The sequence below is a fragment of the Myodes glareolus genome, chromosome 21 (genome assembly GCF_982192425.1).
Source record: "Myodes glareolus chromosome 21, mMyoGla1.1, whole genome shotgun sequence".
NCBI classification, from domain to species: domain Eukaryota; kingdom Metazoa; phylum Chordata; class Mammalia; order Rodentia; family Cricetidae; genus Myodes; species Myodes glareolus.
Genome location: NC_142046.1, coordinates 53,895,841 through 53,913,787, shown reverse-complemented (window position 1 = coordinate 53,913,787; position 17,947 = coordinate 53,895,841). Strand labels below are relative to the sequence as shown.

The 17,947-nt window shown below is 46.0% G+C and overlaps 2 long non-coding RNA genes across 2 annotated transcripts; one reads left to right on the top strand and one right to left on the bottom strand.

Annotated features, from left to right (window-relative positions):
• Nucleotides 1-647: 647 nt before the first annotated feature.
• On the bottom strand, nt 648-3,413 carry LOC146890399 (uncharacterized). The gene is made up of 2 exons (XR_014998737.2): nt 3,103-3,413; nt 648-1,682 (listed from the first exon to the last, which is right to left on the bottom strand). It is a non-coding gene; the product is annotated as an uncharacterized LOC146890399 (long non-coding RNA).
• Nucleotides 2,853-6,089, top strand: LOC146890400 (uncharacterized). Its single transcript, XR_014998736.2, has 2 exons — nt 2,853-3,116; nt 5,344-6,089. It is a non-coding gene; the product is annotated as an uncharacterized LOC146890400 (long non-coding RNA).
• The last annotated feature ends 11,858 nt before the right edge of the window (nt 6,090-17,947 follow it).

Below are 17,947 nucleotides of genomic sequence, written 5' to 3'. Positions count from 1 at the left end.
CTTCTTTAACAAACCCTTAACCCGCGCTTGAGGCGCCAGCGTCAAGGGATGAGCCGGGGAACCAGCTCAGGTGGCACAGGCTTTGATTAAGAGGGTAAGATTTTTACTTCACTTTTATCAGAGTTGTAAAATGCGGACTCCGTCCCCTGTCTGATTTGACAACAGCACATTTTTATTAGAAGTTGACACCAAGAAGAAGAAGGAAGAAAAAGAGTTGGACTTGTTCTCTCTTCAACCAAGAGTAGGCCCCAATGCCTCTGAATCCCCTTCAATAATGACCACCTTCTGACCTTCCCATCAGCAAATTCGCAGGAACCCGGTCAAACCAAAGCACAAACCCAGCCGCCATCAGAACTTCTAACGTGAGATCTAAATACTCCTAATGTCTGGGCCCCAGAAAAGACCTCCCCTTCTCGGCCTCCTTCCCTAGGTCTTTTTCCTGAGGCTTCAATCCTCAAATGAGTTCTTTGGCTAGATTTCTGGGGCAGAAAACTTACCTCCCTTCCACCCAGTGCTTTCAGGCTGCCGGGGACCCAGCAATTGCATATTTCTATCGTATGGGCCGTGGTGTTTCTCATGACCTAATTAGGATTTTGTTTTCAAACTGCTGACTTATCAGCTAAATTAGATGATTTACTAGAGGTATGTATCCTAAGAGAAGAAATTTATTTCTGCATAAAAAGCCAATGTGGCCTTGAAGGAAAACACAGCAATGATATACAGGGTGGAATGGAACATTCTTAACTGCATCAGGACATGCATCCAGAGAATCTGGGCAGATGCCCTGTCCGGTCCCTAGCTCAGACACTGAGCAATGGACAAAGTGTACTTGTCCCTGCGAGGGACTTGCATTCTAGTTAGGCCTGGCCAATAGTTTCAACATTTACAAACTTGGCTTAAGAAAAAATAGAAACGAAACCTGGTGCGGTCAGGATCCTCCTGCCTCGGCCCTTCAAATGTTGAAGTTACAAGTTCACTGTCACACCAAGTTGCTGGATTTGGCTTTCGAACATCTCAGACTGTGGAATTTCCTTCCTTCATCTTCTCCAGTCTTCTTCTGTGTACTGTGTCTGGACCTTTGAGTGTGCGCTAACAGTCTATGAAGATATGAATCTGTAATCTTCGTTCATTGATGACTAGTTCATAGACCTAACAGACATCAAGCACTCAGGAGGCAGAGACAGGCACATTTCTGTGAGTTCAAGGCCAGCCTGGTCTACAGAGGGAGTCCCAGGACAGGCTCCAAAAAACTACACAGAGAAACCGTGTCCTAAAAAACCAAAAACCAACCAACCAACCAACCAACCAATCAACCAAACAAACAAACAAAAACCCCAAAGCAAGCACGAAGCACATCTGCTAACAGAAGGCAGGCTTCAGAGAGAAGCCTGGAGATAGAAGAAAGTTGATCCTTTGGACGAGGCCATGGAAAAGCTAGAATGGAAGTGGGAGTTGGTGCCAAGGCCTGGGAGGGAGGAAGTGTGCCGGGCCTGGCCTTGGCTTTTCTAGCGGGAGCCTTCTCTGAGGTCCTGGAAGAAGTCTCCAGCTTCTCTCTGCCCCTGGAAGATGGTCCTCAGAGTAAACGGAGGTGGCAGTCAGCGTGTGGCTGGGACAGTGCAGAGATCTGGGGGTATGTCTGTAGCAGAGGAAACTTAGCTCAGTTGTCACTCCGTGGCGTAAACCTAAGAGCAGAATTCTGTTATCACAGACGCTTAGCGACAGGTGTGTCATTGGTTTCCTTTGAGGGTTTATGGTGAGATTATAGTTGAAACTCTATTATAGAAACATTTCCATAGTACATAAACACGGAGAGACTCCTACAAAGGAGCCCCTATAGGCATTCTGAGATCCAGCCACTGAGACCATATCTTCTTGATGTTTATTCTTGGCTATTGTTTCCTGAAGCATGTAAAAACAAACCCCAGACACTGAAACTCAGCGTTAAATATTTTCACATATACTCTTTTCAAAATGTTTTGTTTTAAAACTGTATCTATGTATGTACACATGTCTCTATGTGTGTATGTTCACATATGTACAGGTACCTTGTAAGAGTCAAAAGAAGGTGTCGGGTTCCCTGGAGCAGGCATTGTTGCAAGTGGTTATAGGCACCCAATATGGGTTTTGGGAACCAAAATCTGGTCGTCTGAGAGAGCAGCGAGAGCTCCTAACCACTGAACTGTCTCTCCAGCCCCTACACATCTGCCTTTCAGAAGACTTTTTCTTCTATAATCATAATACTCTTATTGCATAAACCAAACTTAATAATTTCAAATTCTCTTTGTTTGTTCGTTTTTTGAAACAGGGTTTCTCTGTGTACTCTGGCTGTCCTAGAACTCACTTTGTAAACCAGGTTGGACTTGAACTCAGAGATCCGCCTGCCTCTGCCTTTGGAATGCTGGGATTCAAGGCTTGTGCCACCATGCCTAGCTTCAAAAAAGTTTTTTTTTTCAATACAGGGTTTCTCTGTGTAGCCTTGGAGACTGCCCTGGCACTCACTCTGTAGACCAGGCTGGCCTTGAACTCACAGAGATCCGCCTGCCTCTGACTCCCGATTAAAGGCATATGCTACCACTGCCCGGCCAAAATGTTTTTAATATGCAGTCCCAACTAAAATTTCCTGAGCATCTCAAAATATCTTGTCCTAGTTGGTTTAAATTAGTATCCAAAAAAGGTTTCTACCTTGCATTTGACTGTTTTGCCTTTGGTTCTTTGAGCCTCATTCAGTTTGCAAGGGGCCTGCCCTTGCCCTCCCAACCCTCTACCCTGGGCTCTGGTGATGCTCCCCAAGTTCCTCCCAGGCTCCTCCCAGAAACCCATAAAGCCAGATCAGAACATCCAGGCCTGAGGGAGTAAGCGTTGGAATAGAACTCAAAACTCCTGTATTTCCAAGGTCCAGGCAAGAGACCAACAGATCTGGGTAAAGAACTTGGAAGGTAGATTCTGTTCCTGGACTTCCATCAAGTCAGAGGCGGCAGAATGGAGTGCGGCCATCTGATAGCCCCACAGGCTGAGCCAACGCACCGTGTAGGTGGAGGCCCTGTGGCTTCTCAGGAGGAAGCATGCTTGTGGTTTGGGCTGCGGAGCTGGGCAATCACCTACCTTAGGATTTTCTGGTGAGTCTGGAGCCTTGACAATGGGAAGGACGGCCCTTCTGTCCTAGCTCCGCTTCTCTTGCTGTGACTAAACAACTTGACAAAGTTTTAGCTCACAATTCCAGGCTACGGTTCAGCACAGCCGTCAAGGCTGCAGGAATGGAAAACGGGGTCACATTAGTGAAGAGCGGAGAGAAATCAACACACTCATGCTTATCTGCTTAGCTGGCTGGCTTTTTTAAGATTTATTTTTCTTAAGATTTATTTTTTTGTGAGATAGGATCTTGCTATGTAACACTGGCCAACGGGGACCTAACTACATCGACAAGCCTGGCCTCTAGTCCACAGAAACCTTCCCACATATGCTTGCCACATGCTGAGATTAAAGGCCTGTGCTTTCACATATGTCTACAAATTCATACTATTTTTAATTTCATATACGTGTTTGGGTATGTGCTTACAGGTGCCCTCAGGAGATGGAAGAGGGAGTTGAATCCTTGCAGCCGGAATTACAGCTGGTTGTGAGCCACCTGCTGGGTGCTGGGAGCAGAACTCTGGTCCTCTTCAAGAGTACTATATAGTCTTAACCCCTGAAGGCATCTTTTCAGCCCTCTAAGTTAGCTTTTTTCACTATTATACAGTTTAGGATCCAGACTGTGAAACGTGGCTGCCCACATTCAGGGCGCAAATCTTTGTACTTCTATGAACTCGTTTAACACCCCCACCCCCGTAGATATACCAACAGGCAACCCAACGTGAGCAATCCCTCTTCCCAGGTGATTGTAGGTTTCATCAATTTGATAAAGTTACCCTTCACAGAATGGAGTGGGGGGGGGGGTTGCAGAGCAGAGAATTGGTTGCCTAAAAGGTGAGTGGATTTAGAAGGAAAGCTCTTCCACTAGCCCAGAAGGGGACCAGTTGGGGTTGTGACCTTCTCAGTAGCTAAGCAGATGTTCACAGACCCTCTTCCAAGTACCCTCTGAAAGTGGACCACGTGCCCAGCTTGCGCCCCCCTCCCGCCCCACCCCCACTTCTGCTAGAAACTTCCACCAGAAGAACGTCGTTTCTTCTGTAGAAGGCACAGAGCCTAAACTTTGTCCCCTATACTGTATTCCAGTTGACATGCGCCCCTGGATTCTCAGGACCAGAATTAGCCATGCTAGTGAACCTCTGGTCCCTGGGGGCAGAAAGGAGAGAGGGAGCCAACCCCGTGCGGACAGCTGTGCTCTTAGGCTGTCTTTCCAGAACCGGGCAGGTCTCCAGCTTGAGTCTGCACGCAAGCTTGTTCCTGAGGATCACATTTAGGGGGTGGTCTTCTTTAATGACCCACTTAGTCTTCTTTGGCTCTGGTTCTCCCTGGATGGGCGTTGGTGGCAGCAGCACCGGAAAGCCATGCTCTTGAGGAGATATCCCAGGGGACCCTGAGATGCTGGCCGCAGGGAGGTGTGGGAATGCTGGGAAGATTCTGCTGGGCTGGCCTCCACATGGAGCCTGCAGATCTTGGCAGCTGGCGATCTGGCCTGCGTCTGATCAATTTTATCTGCAAGGCATTCAGAAAATTTCTCCCCCAGAGAACATGTTGACCCTCTGAAGAAGGGAATGCGATGAGGCTTGCCTGTTTGAAGACACTCTGGGTTTTGATGAGGCTTGTACGGAGACCCCAGATAAGCCTCAGAACGTGAGCCAAGCGGGGCGGGGAAGCAGCTCCGCTGCGAGTCTCCGCATCTTCCACAGTCTTCCATTTTACGTGTTTACCAATTGTGAAAGTAGATCCAGCTGTTGGGAGGAATTGCTTCCAGATGACATTATGGGAAAGGAAAGCATGTCTTATAAAAGAGCTGCAGAATAAAAACCAGAACATGTACACTCCGCGAGCCAGGGTTTCATATGGACCGTTTCCTGGTGTTGCGCAATAGGTCAGCTCCACCGAGATGTTCTGAGAAGAGCCCTGCAGCCAGGCCAGAGCGCCGCTGGACAGGGCCCAGTGCGTGGTGGGGGTGAGGTGGGGATCACTCGACCTTGTTGGGCTGACATCCTATTCAAGCCCTAGAAAAGTGTGTGTGCAGAATGACCATCGAAAAGTCATTGAAAAGCAAGGACATTTTGCGACTGAAAGAGGGAGGTGTGTCTCTCCCCTCCCCCATTCCAATCCCAGCACAGAATCTGCTGTGTTGGCTTTCTTGAAGATTTTAGAAACTCTCTAACGAGCTGGAATTAAAGTGTCCCTTTTACTAATTTGGTTTTACAGGTCACTGGATAAACCTACTTAGCGTGGTTTGGAAGAGGATTAGGACATTTGTGGCTCTTCCAAGTTGACTTTCCAGGCAGGGTCAGTCAGCAGCTGGAGTCTCCCTTGGCTGGGAGCCAGAGGTCTGAGCCGCTGCAAGTTTTGAAGACCTAGCGAGCACAATGGAACTGTTCGATCATCTTAGAATGGAAATGCTTAAACGCAGGACGAGGACGCTCCAATCAGCCTGTCCAGAGAGAAGTCAGAAACACCGGCACCATAGTTCCCAAAGAGAAAAGAACCCGCCAGAACCAGACTGTTTACTTTTGCTGCCTCAGCCCTGAGCAGGGGTCTAAACTTTAAGGGGTCAGAGTGAGCTTTAGAGGTGATCCACTGCCTTAAGAGTGCTGACGTGGCCTCAGACAGGCACCAGAACCCTTAGCGTAGCTGCTGTGTATACATGTGGTGGTTTGAATGTAACTGGCCCTGTAATCTCATAGGGAGTGGCACTATTAGGAGGTGTGGCTTATTAGAGCGGGTATGGCCTTGTTGAAGGAAGTGTGTCACTGTGGACATGGCTTTGAGGTTTCCTATGCTCAGGATACTGCCCAGGGTGTCAGTCAACTTCCTGTTGCCTGGAGGCTGTAACATTCTCAGCTCCAGCACCGCATCTGCCTGCACCGTGGCCATGCTCCACGTCATGATGGTAAAGAACTGAACCTCTGAAACTGAAAGCCAGTCACCCCAATTAAATGTTTTTCTTATAAGAGTTGTGTTGCTATGGTCATGGTGTCTCTTCACAGCAATATGTGTGTATGTATTTATATTCATGTGTGTATATTGTCTAAGGGTTTATATATATAAATACAATATATACATGTATGTATGTATACACACACAGAGAGAGAGAGAGAGAGAGAGAGAGAGAGAGAGAGAGAGAGAGAGACAGATTTTAAAAATTGGAACTGGTCAGTAAAGAACACTGGTTGCTCTTGCAGAGGATCCAGGCTCTATTCCCAGCACCCACGTCTTCTCACAACTGTCTATAACTCTGGTTCCAGGGGATTTGATGTCCTCATCTGATTTCCTCAGGCACCAGGCAGGCATTCACATGTGCTCAGACATGCAACAAACCAACCCATACACAGAAAATGAAATAAATCTAAACATTAAATTATTAAAAATAGCTTGGTGGTAGTGGTGCACACCTTTAATCCCAGCACTCAGGGAGGCAGAGGCGGGTGGATCTCTGTGGGTCTGAAGCTAGCCTGGGCTACAGAGTGAGTGCCAGGGCAGGTATGAGGCATGTAGAGATATTCCATTTTGTCACAGACAAGTAGAGAAAAAGGACAAGAAGGATCTAGGAACAAGATACACCAAGAACCTGCTCCAGAGGCCTGCTTCCGCCTCCTAGGTTCTACCTCCGAAAGTTTACAGAATTTCCCAAAATAGTGTTCCTAGCTGTGGTCCAGGCCCCGACATTCAAGGCCTTGGGGAGGACGTCACATATGCAGCCACAGCAGCCGGGGGAAGCTACTGGCCATGTCTGCCGCTTGTCAACTGCTTTCTGTCTGATGGTTGGATATATTTGCTCTCCTTTTAGGCCCCTCAATTATCAGACTTCAGACTTGGGATTTTTTTTTTTTTCTGTTTGTCTTTGAAAGCCTGGAAGGAAATTAGAGAAAGCAGGCAGCTGGGAGTGGATAAGGAAGAGTCGGCATGTAGACAGATCCAGCTAATGAGAAAACCCAAGAAAACCAGAATTAAATATGAACCTCAGTTAATAGCGGATCATTATTAGTTCACAGTTATAATCCATGTCCCATGATTATGTCAGATATCAGTACTAGAATTTTGTCCGCGGTGGTTGTTACAGTGGCAGCCAAGTGGTGATCTTCTCATCCCTTCTAATTTATAATCTGCAGGAGCATTCTGTCTTTCTACTCATTTATTTATTTACCCAATCATTCATTTACATCAATATTTACTGATGAACATTTACTTTATCCTTTGGGCTATAACCCATTACTATTGGCATTTTATTGTTCCCATTATTCTAGCTTTGGGCATTCGGGAGCTTTTTCAGGTTTGTTCCTCTGACCTTTCATTTTGGGTGGTTGAGACAGGATGTATCAGCCCAGGCTAGACTGATCTTTTATGCATCCCATGCTGCCCTTGAACCTACAGCAAATCTGCTTCCTCAGCCTCCAAGTGTTAGGACTACAGGTGGGAGCCACCACAGCCCTGATTCCTATGACCTTGATATAGTTTCATCCATCCGTTTCTTTAAAAAGTTTTGTTCTGTGTGTGTTGAACACTGCTTTACTTTTAGAATGAAATTTGCCAGGCCTACCGTGTATTTTCACACACACACACACACACACACACACACTCTCTAATCCTAGAATGTCTCATTTCTCAGAGGGCTTCCCAGGGCATTAGGAAATCCCCGGCTGCTGGGCTAGTGAGTTGTCTAAACCCTAGCTCAGATCCTTCCTTAGGAGCATTGTCGAAGTGGTAGAGCCCAGGTGTCCCTGTTCCCAGCATATGCAAGCTATGTAACACTGGGCAACTTATGTGCATAAGCCCGATGTCCTCTGTGTAAAATGAGGAATAGCATTTGAGCTTCTTTGCTGGGAGGCTTTGAGGATTAACTGGGACAGCGGACAAGCCTTGTGCTTGTCACAGTGAGACAGGACAAATACAAGAAAATTGTGGGCGCACAAAAAGGGAGAAGTGCCCCTCACCTCAGAGTCTGACTGAAGCCTCTCACCAGCTGGGAAACAAAACCCAGCAGAAGACTGTAAGGCTGCTGATATGGTTAATATCCCCTCCATTCACAGACATTTATGAGGAAATAGCTATCACCCAAACCGTTTACTGTAAAATAACCTGCTTCCTTAGAATCCATTGGGCTGGCCGCTGACTTTATTGATTTTAATCTTATCAGATCCACTCGGAAACCACTCGTTAATAAGATAGCAACATCAAATCCCTTATTAGATCATTGTAATAACAATGGGCCCAGCTTCTCCTTTGAGGAGTCCTATTCACACTGGAGGAGTCTAACGTCCCCAGCTCCACCCCACACTGCCTTTTCTCCTAATCCTCGTGCCTAAGCCTAGGTTAAAGTCTATTTAATGAAAGTTCCAACCCTGCTCCATAAACTGCCTGGTCCTGAAATTCTTTTCAGTGTCCAAGCCACACATCCTGGTTCAGCATAAAGAAAAGTCCCTAAAATCGTAAAAAGACTCCTCAAGATGTGAAGGATGACTTAGGGGAGCTGTATCTCCTCTGCCCCAGAACTCAGGTGATGGTAATGAAGGTGCCTTTGTCTCTGGTGTCACATGGACTTGGGACAAGCTGGCTGCTGGGTATCTTCAGTGAAGCTCTGCCTCTGAGTCTCATCTCTATCCAGGACTGAGCCAGTATGCATCAAGCGCCCAGCACCATCCTGCGCACAGAAAACACTGTTACTGATCAGTTTCTGTAACTATTACGACTATAGCAGACCAAAGTTTCCGGCTCTTTTGATGTTACGCCCTAGTTTCTTTCCATCAGAAGCCATGAGGTTTAAGAGGCTGGAAAGATGGCTCGGCAATAAGAGCATTTACCCCTCTTGCAGAGGTCCCAGGTTGGTTTCCTATCACCCACTTGGTGGCTCACAACCGGCTGTAGCTCCAGCTCCAGGGGACCTGACATCCTCTTCTGGTCTCTGCAGGAAGTACATGCAGATGGTACACTAACATACATGCAAGCAGAATACTCATATGCATAAGCTAAAAATAAATAAATATTTTAAAAACCCTATGAAGTTCAAAGGTATAGCTAGCTAGTTAACATCATGTGGTTTCAGTTTTTAGATGAAAGAATATAAAATTTAAATGCAGAACTACTTTGGTCCTGGTCCTGTGCTGCCAACATTTTTTTCCTCCAGGGTTTAGACAAACGGCTGAAAGACTTTCTCAGTTCACATTTGCCTCATATTGATTCATGAGGTCCAAATGGCTTTGAAGAAACTCTTTGTAAACCCATCCGATTGATAAAATGACAACTGTGATTAACCAGTGAGGGAACCCATTTTGTGGGACCAACACAGTGAGTGACGTCATCATTAGGGTGCGGGACACTGCTGACCCCGTAGAGCAAGCCCATATAACATGAAGGGGCTTTCATTTGCTTACTACTGACGACTATTAGCGCTCCTGAGGGTCGCGAGGGTGAAAGACGCGGTGGCTGAGAGAAGCCACGGCGGGGTTTTCCATGAGTGAAATGAAGTCTCGAGGGCGCGGCGAGGACAAGTAGTGATGTTGCAAAGGAGGTGCGGTACAGTGCGCATGAGTGACTTGGCAACCTGCGCTAAGCTTGGGGGCTCCTCCAACGGTCTTCGGTTGGGGTGGTTTTCACAATAAGAAAGGCAGAGCTCTTTTTGCTTAAAGGTTCCTTTAAATGAAGCCTGTATTAGTCCTCTCATTTATTCTGGCCGTCTGCACTAGGCACAGTGGGTCGGACAGTATGCCAGAGTTTCTCACTGCCCAGTTGACCTCAGAGAAATCAGGAGAGACAAGAAAGAATAGTCAAGTTCCCACACAAGCCTGTGTTAGCTGGCATGACAAAGGAATTGTTCTATTTTAAGCTTTCCAGGGAAAGTAACTAATGTTTTGTTTCTGCCCTCCACTGTCTTTAAAACCAGCCTTCTCTGCTCTGTTCATCAGGACACTCGGGACAACTTTATACCCTTCTCTTTTACAGTTGTATGGCCCAATGGTCAAAGGACAAAAGAAAGCCAAGGTTGACAGGCCTCTGACCCATCAACCAATCAGAATTTCCCACATATATATTCAAATTAGCCAATCCCCATTAGTCCTAACTCAATGACTAATTTACATGTGGGTGGGACCAAATTGGCTCATTACCCAGGATATAAAAACTCCATTCCTAAGTGCTATTCGGCCACTCTTTTTCAAGTCTCCTCCCCGGCCTCTGAGAGGGAGCTACGTCTGTGCTTCTTGTCTGTAACTGTGTTTGCCCTCTGCCCTCAACTAGGCCTGGCCTCAGGAAACTTGGAACATTGAGCACATTGACCCAGAGTTCAGGACACAGCACCAATCCACACGGTAATAGACGCTGTGGGTGTAAATGACCTCATCCAGGAAAAAGAGAATGAAAGCAAGGGTTAACTTTTTTTTTTTCCAACCAACAAGAAGCATTTTTAACCGAAGTTCCATGGACCTGATGATGTTTGTAATCCCCGCAGCTGGGAGGCTGACGTAGGAGGATATTGGAGGCCAGCCAGGCTGTACAGTGAGAACTTGCCTCAAGAAGAAGAAAGAAAGAAAGAAAGAAAGAAAGAAAGAAAGAAAGAAAGAAAGAAAGAAAGGAAGGAAGGAAGGAAGGAAGGAAGGAAGGAAGGAAGGAGAAAGGAAGGAAGGGAGGAGGAAGAGGAAGGTAAAAAGGAAGTGGGAAAAAAGAAAGTGACCCTGCTAAATATTTTTTTCCTTCCTTCCTTCCTTCCTTCCTTCCTTCCTTCCTTCCTTCCTTCCTTCCTTCCTTCCTAAAGACAGGGTTTCTCTGTGTAATAGCTCTGGCTGTCCTGGAACTCTCTTTGTAGATCAGACTGGCCTCGAGCTCCCTGCTGACCATTTTTTTTTTTAAATATTTATTTATTTATTACGTATACAATTTTCTGTCTGCATGTATGCCTGAAGGCCAGAAGAGGGCACCAGACCTCATTACAGATGGTTGTGAGCCACCATGTGGTTGCTGGGAATTGAACTCAGGACCTTTGGAAGAGCAGGCAGTGCTCTTAACCTCTGAGCCATCTCTCCAGCCCCCCTGCTGACCATTTTAAAGGGTAAAATTTGGTGATGTTTAGTTTACTCCCAGGGCTGTATAACCATTGCCACTGCTTAATGACTGGATATTTTTATTATCCCAATAGGAAATGTGTGCCGATTAAACTCCTCAGAGCCACCACCAGCTCCAGCTTACCCTAAGCTCTCTGTATCCATGGGCTTGCTTATTCTGGACTCTTTGTAATATGACTCATGACCTTTTGTCATATTTACACAGTATTTTTAAGGTTCACCATGCTGTTCTCTATATTTATATTTTATTCCTTTTTTTAGCTGAAAACCTCGATAATTTGTCTATTTATTAGTTGATAGGCAAATTGGTTGTTACCAAGGGAGTAACTTTTTGTGTTTATTTAAGACAAAGTGTCTCTAAGTAGCCTAGGATGGCCTCAAATTACAACCCTCTTGCCTTAGGCTCCCTAGTGGCCAATTTTTTTATATTTTTTTTTGTTGTTGATAAGGAATCACACAGTCTTATATCTAGCCTTTCTTTGCCTTAGGCATAACAGCAAGCCAGCCCTAAAAGCAAGTTTTCTTTTCACTACTAGGCATAATGTGTTCACATTCGTTATCCAGTATTGGAAATGAGCAGACTTAGATACAGCAGGCATTGGTATGCAGAGAGTCAGCCCCTGGTGTTCATGTTTTACAGAGACCCTTGGAAATCATTCTGTTGGCTGGTTACCTTTTTCTAGGACAGAGGCTCTCAACATGTGGGTAGCAATCCCTTTCACATGGGCCATCCAAGACCAACAGAAAACACAGATATGTGCACTATTGTTCATAATTATAGCAAAATTACAGTTATGAAATAACAACAAAATAATTTTCTGGTTGGGGGTCCCCACAACATGAGGAACTGTTTTAAAGGGTCGCAGCATTAGGAAAGTTGAGAACCACGGCTCTAGGCTCCGTCTCTGATGACTGCATCCCAGCTAATTCAGTCTTGACCGGGTAGATCAATTGCTTTTATTTTATTTTGTGTTATTGAAGTACCCTCAGCCGCTGTGACCGCAAAGCTGAATGGACAGGAGCGGGTTCCTAATCAGCATCTTTACTTTCAGTCCCTTACAAAACCAAAACGTAGCTGGGTGGCATCTCCGGCAAACAAAAGCAAATGACATTGAGCAACAGATTCAAAACAGAATCAGCAATTGTATCAGTTTACGTGTATAGTGAGATTCTGTTGTGGGATATTTTACATTGTAAGAAGATTCATTTAATAAGGAGCTGAACAGGAGACATAGGTGGGAGAGAAATCTGGGCATGTGAGGAGACACTGAGGAAGCAGGATGGGCAGTATATGCAACAGAACTCAGACGAGTAGAAACGGGTTAATTTAAGTCATAAGAGCTAGTTAACAACCAGCTTAACTTTTAAGCTAAGGCCAAGTTTTCATAATTAGTAAGTCTCCGTGTCATTATTTGGGAGCTGGTGGCCCAAAGAAAAATCGGTTACATGATTCCTTTCCCAAACTCAAGATACAGAGTCGTAAGACAGTATTTATTTATTTACTCTGTGCCTGTATGTGTGTGGGCACCATTGCTACAATCTCCGTGTAGAGGTCAGAGAAAAACTTGTGGGAGTTGGTTCTCACCCTCTCTCTATTTTGTGGATCCCAGGGATTGAACTCAGATGTTTTAATCTTATTAGCAGGCACCTTGACCCACTGAGCTATCCTGCCAGCTTGCTAAACATTATTTATGTTTTTATTCAGCAAACCACTTAAATTCATTTACTTTTGAAGAACTTCACATTTTTTGCTTGTTTGTTTTATAGATAAACTGAAATATAGTAATCTGATGACTTAGTCCCAGAAATTATTACTGAAATAGTGAGACCCATTCCTAGAGATGTTAACACATGCTAATGTCATGTTGGTGTGTTTGTGTGTGTGTGTGTGTGTTGTAGCGTAGAATATGTGCCTGGCATATGTGTGTGTATTCAAGGGGCCACATGGAGGCTAGAGGGGCACATCCTGTGTTCTGCTCTTGTCCCTACCCACCTAATTTCCTTGAGACAGGGTTTCTCCCTGAACCTGAAACTAGGTTGATCCAATCAATTCTCTTCTCTCTGTACCCCCAGCACTGGAGTGACAGGTGCGCGAGCAATTAGTTACACTGAGCTTCTTACGTGGGTGCTTAGGATTTGAACTCTGGTCCTCGTGCTTGTACAAGTGCGCTAAACCGCTGTCTCACCCGTGCCTAATGGCGTAATCTTTTTGGTTGGTTATATTAAGTATTATTTTCTTGGCTTTTATGTTTCCTTGAGTCACAGTTACCATAAAATATTATTTCTTTATTTTTCTGGGTTCTTGTTGTAGCTTTTAGTACCTTCTTGTGAAAGAGGTAGTTAGAGTCCAGAAGTCACAAACTGGAAGCCCAGTGTGTTTTGTGGTATCACGGGATAAGCCTGAGCCCTGAACTTTATCACACTAGATGAACACTCTATCACTTAGCACAGAAATGAGTTTTTTTGGCTCCACAACTGTTTTCCTAAATGCTTGAATTAAAGAACAATATTAAAAAAAAATAAATAAATAAAAAATAAAAAAGCTGCCTTGGTAGTGCATGCCTTTAGAGCCAGCACTCAGGAGGCAGAGGCAGGTGAAGCTCTGAGTTTGGGGCCAGCCTGGTCTACAGAGAAACACTGTCTTGAAAAACCAAAAATAAATAAATAAAATACATAAAATGAAAATAAGAAATGAGATGGAATCTCATTTTTTTTTAAAAAAAAAAAAGCCTCAAGTTCTTGGCTTTTCATAAACCATTATTGAGTGCAACAAACTGAGCATGCACGCCAGCACACCCTTTGCGACTCTGACCTGGCCTGCCTTCTCAGTTTTCTGCAGCTCCTGCCACGCATCTGTATGGACCCAACCTGGCCACTGAGAGCTCTGGAGAATAGGCCCCACCCTAATCTACCCGGCAGCTGCTCAAAGTGATGCTGATTTCATGTCGTCATTATTTGTGTCTGTTTCCATAGAGTCTGGGAGTTCCTCCGGAGCTAATGTATTGCCATTTTTAGCTTTATTTATTTTTATTTTTATGTGTTTGAATATTTTGCCAGTGTGCACTGTGCACCAAGGGCATGCCTGTTGAACCCTTTGGACCTGAGGTTGTAGATAGTTATGAGCCACCATTATGGGTGCTGGGGAGGAAACCAAGATTCTTTGCAAGAGCACAAGCGCTCTTAACCGTTGAGCCATCCATCTCTCCAGCTCTGCGTATTTCTGGCTCTGTTGGCCTGAGTCCACGTACTCCACTGCTTGGAACAAAGACATTGGTTTGCTTTGCTTCACGAACTGTGAAGTTCAGTCCTTCACAGGTATTCCACAAATGGGGAAGTTGATCTCCTAGTGTTGTGCCAGGCCTGAAAGCTGAGAAACCCGAAGTGTGAGATTAGTCCAAGCTGCTGGGGAGGAAGGGAGTGATGGGGGGAGTGGTGAAGGGTCCTGAAGCAGGCCTCCTCAGACTTACACTGTGCAAACCCCGGGCTCGGAAGGCTCTGTGGCAAACAAAGAATCTATTTCACCCTGTTTAACCGAATGTTTCCCAATCGTTTCCTTTCTCATTATTTTGACATCCAGTGTTTGATTTTGTAATCCCTCACCACGGATACATTTTAGTAAAAAGTGGCAAGCTGGGTTGCTTTTTTTTTAATTATTATTATTCTTTTGTTTTGTTTTGAAGACTCCCTAGAACTTACTCTGTAGACCACGTTGGCCTTGGACTCACAGAGATCCGCCTGCCTCTGCCTTGCAAGTGCTGGGATTAAGGGCGGGCAAGCTGTTTTTGTAATGACGGTGGGCTTGCAGCACCCTGGTTTAAGACATATTGGCAAGAATTTTTGGACAATCCAGTGAACTCCTAGCGCCAAAACCACCGTGGGGACCGTGGCTGTCACTGTGATGTCCAGTCCTGCTGCTTTTCTCTGAGGACGCGATAGCTTACCTTTGTTGCTGTTAATCGTTATGGACTGCGCTATCTCAGCTTCCCCGTCAGCCACTATGTTGCAGATGAAGAAATGGACCGGGAGAGAGTCAGTTACTTGCTTTTGGCCCAAAGCTAGGTAGACTTAAGGCATTGTATTCTCCTGGGGACTCCCATCACGTGTGCGTGTTTGTGTGTTGTGTTTCTTGTGTGCTGTGTGTGTTTCTTTGATCAAGTCATCTAGGTTTTTCTTTGTTGTTAAGTCAGGATGATGGCTGTAAATTTTTAGATCTGGAACTGTAGTCTACATCCCTCAAACTTGCAATCAGATCCTGCTACTGTCTGAGGAAGCCTGAAGGACCCCCCCCCCACACACACACACACCCGGGAACAGTGCCGCCCAAGGTTCTCAATCATTGTGGGCCAGCAGCGGCACTCAGTACTACAGAAGTACCGAGAAATCCTTGGCACCATGCAGTGGGATCTGAGTCCTTCTCCTCCTGCCCGAGTTTTTAGCTCTTTCCACACCCGTCCAGCTGTGTGTCTGGGGAACTGCACTATCCCAGTGGACTGGGAGGAGCCCCTGGTGTGCAAGGCTCTCTCTTCTGGCACAGGGCCTGCTCCCAGAGCGTGGTCTGGGATACACACGGCAAGACCCAGAGAGGCTTGTGCCTAGAGCAGAGCAACCCGAAGCAGCACCGTCCCGTGCTCACGTTGGGGGGGGGGGGGCACGGACGGAGCCTGCTGGTTGAGATCAGGCCCCGCCTGGAAAGCAAAGGTCAAGAGTACATCTTGGTTCTAGGGTTTTGAAATGAAAGGTTTGGACTGTCAGATTCCTCCTTCCACCACTCCAAGGAGTCCCTTCTTCTGAAAATGGGCCGCCTCACTTCGCAACCAGAGGAGGGGGAGGGTGGGAATACGTGTGCCCCGGAATGTGAGCTGGAGTGAACACCCGTGAAGGATGAGGGTCTCAGGCTCAGATACCTCTCTTCCCAAACTTCCATGTTAGGGTGTGAAGTCTGGGCTATCTGCAGAGGTCCACACGTCCGGGGATCCTCGGCAAAGCCCGGTCTTGTACCGGGGCTGAAGTGCTGAGCTCGTGAGAACGCTCCAGACAGACACAAGCCTTCCGTTCCTGCTCTGCCCCGGGCGATTCTGAGATTCGCTGCTGCGTGTGGTCCCTCTAACCGCTCCCACATTCACTGCTGCGGAGCTCAGATTGGAGACCCGGAAGTTTGTCTCTGCGGACGGATCAGAGTCCTCCCCCAACCTTCCGACTTCACCTAGAAGTCGGGGTTAACAGCCCTACTCTGGAGAAAAACTTTCAGAGTCTAATCTGAGCTCCGGCTCAAACTAGTTCTCAGACTTCCTGGAAGTTACTTAACGCCCTCCCGACAGCAGATTGCCCTGCTGTTAAATTGCGGTGGAGTTGGGGGGGGGGGAGGGGATAAAAATAGCGTCTGCCTACCTCACGAGCTTGACTGGAAGGTTAAGCAAAATGGTTCAAGTAGAATTTACTTTGTGTTTTAGACTATTTTGCAATGCCATAACTGTCTGACCGGGTGATTTATAAGAGAACCGGGGCTCATTTTGCTCAAGGTTCTGAAAGTTATGAATCCCACAAACATGCCACAGGCATGTTACAAGGGATTGAGAGCTGTGTCACCCCATAGCAGAAGGGAGGAGAACAAAACGGGTGAAAATGAAGGGGCAACAGGGTCAGACTCACTTTTATTACAAAACGCATCTTATGATAACCCTTCTCTGAGACAAGGACGTTAATCCATTAGGAAGGGCAGAACCCTCCTGACCTAACCTCATATTTGGTTTCACCTTCAAAGCTGAAAAAATAAGAAAAGCTACTTAAAGGAAGGGTTTGTTTTTTTTAAGTAGGAATTTCAGAGTTACAGAAAACTCCTTATGGGACAGAATGGATTGAAGAAAACAATATATAGTCAATTTAGAGACATACAAATGCATTTATCTAATGTGTCCAAGTAAGAAGGTAGATACACATAGTTGGCATAACAAAAGCTTTATTATGCTGAGTGTCACCACACAGGGTTCACACTCTGAATTCCTAACTACCGTCCTAAGCCTCTCTCCCCAAGGCTGGTCACCTGTGCTCCCTATCACAGTTGAAGGTCAAGTTCAGGCTCTAACGGAAGTCTCTGATTTGATTTGAGGGTCAGGCTGGGGAGACTCTCTAGCCGCAGGGCAGATCAAGGCGGCGTCTCTCCAGGTGTGCAGAGCAGAGCCTTGCTCTTGGTCTCTGCTTATTTACTGCCCAGTGTGCATCACGGGGTTCTAGGATTGTGTCTGGTTATCTTGAGTGACATTTGTGGTTATCAGGTGCAGTCTTGGGTATTGTTCGGATGGAAGCCACACCCCCAGCCCCTGGCATCCATCTATCCAAAGAGTCTGGAATGTTTGGGTGAAAGTTCCAAACCAAGCCCCCTCCCCTGGAAGTTGCCTCAGTCCAGACTCCTCCCCCGAGAAAACCTGTCAAATGATGATCCCTCCCCAGAGATGCTCAAGACCATTTCCATAAGGTATTTAAATTGCCTCCCAGAGAACAAACACGTGATTTGTGGATCTTCCTTTCCTTGCTCCTCTCTGGGGATTGGAAAATAAAATAAAATTTGAAGAGAACAGATCAACTATTAGAGTTTCTTCCTCATTGTAATAAGAATGTGATTGATTTCCCCCCTTTCAACATACTTCAAATGTTGTTTGGAAAACTATTGAGGGAGAGAGAGAGAGAGAAAGAGAGAGAGAGAGAGAGAGAGAGGGCCTGAGAGGAGAAAATATCCTAAGAGCAGAGGACTTTTCCTCACT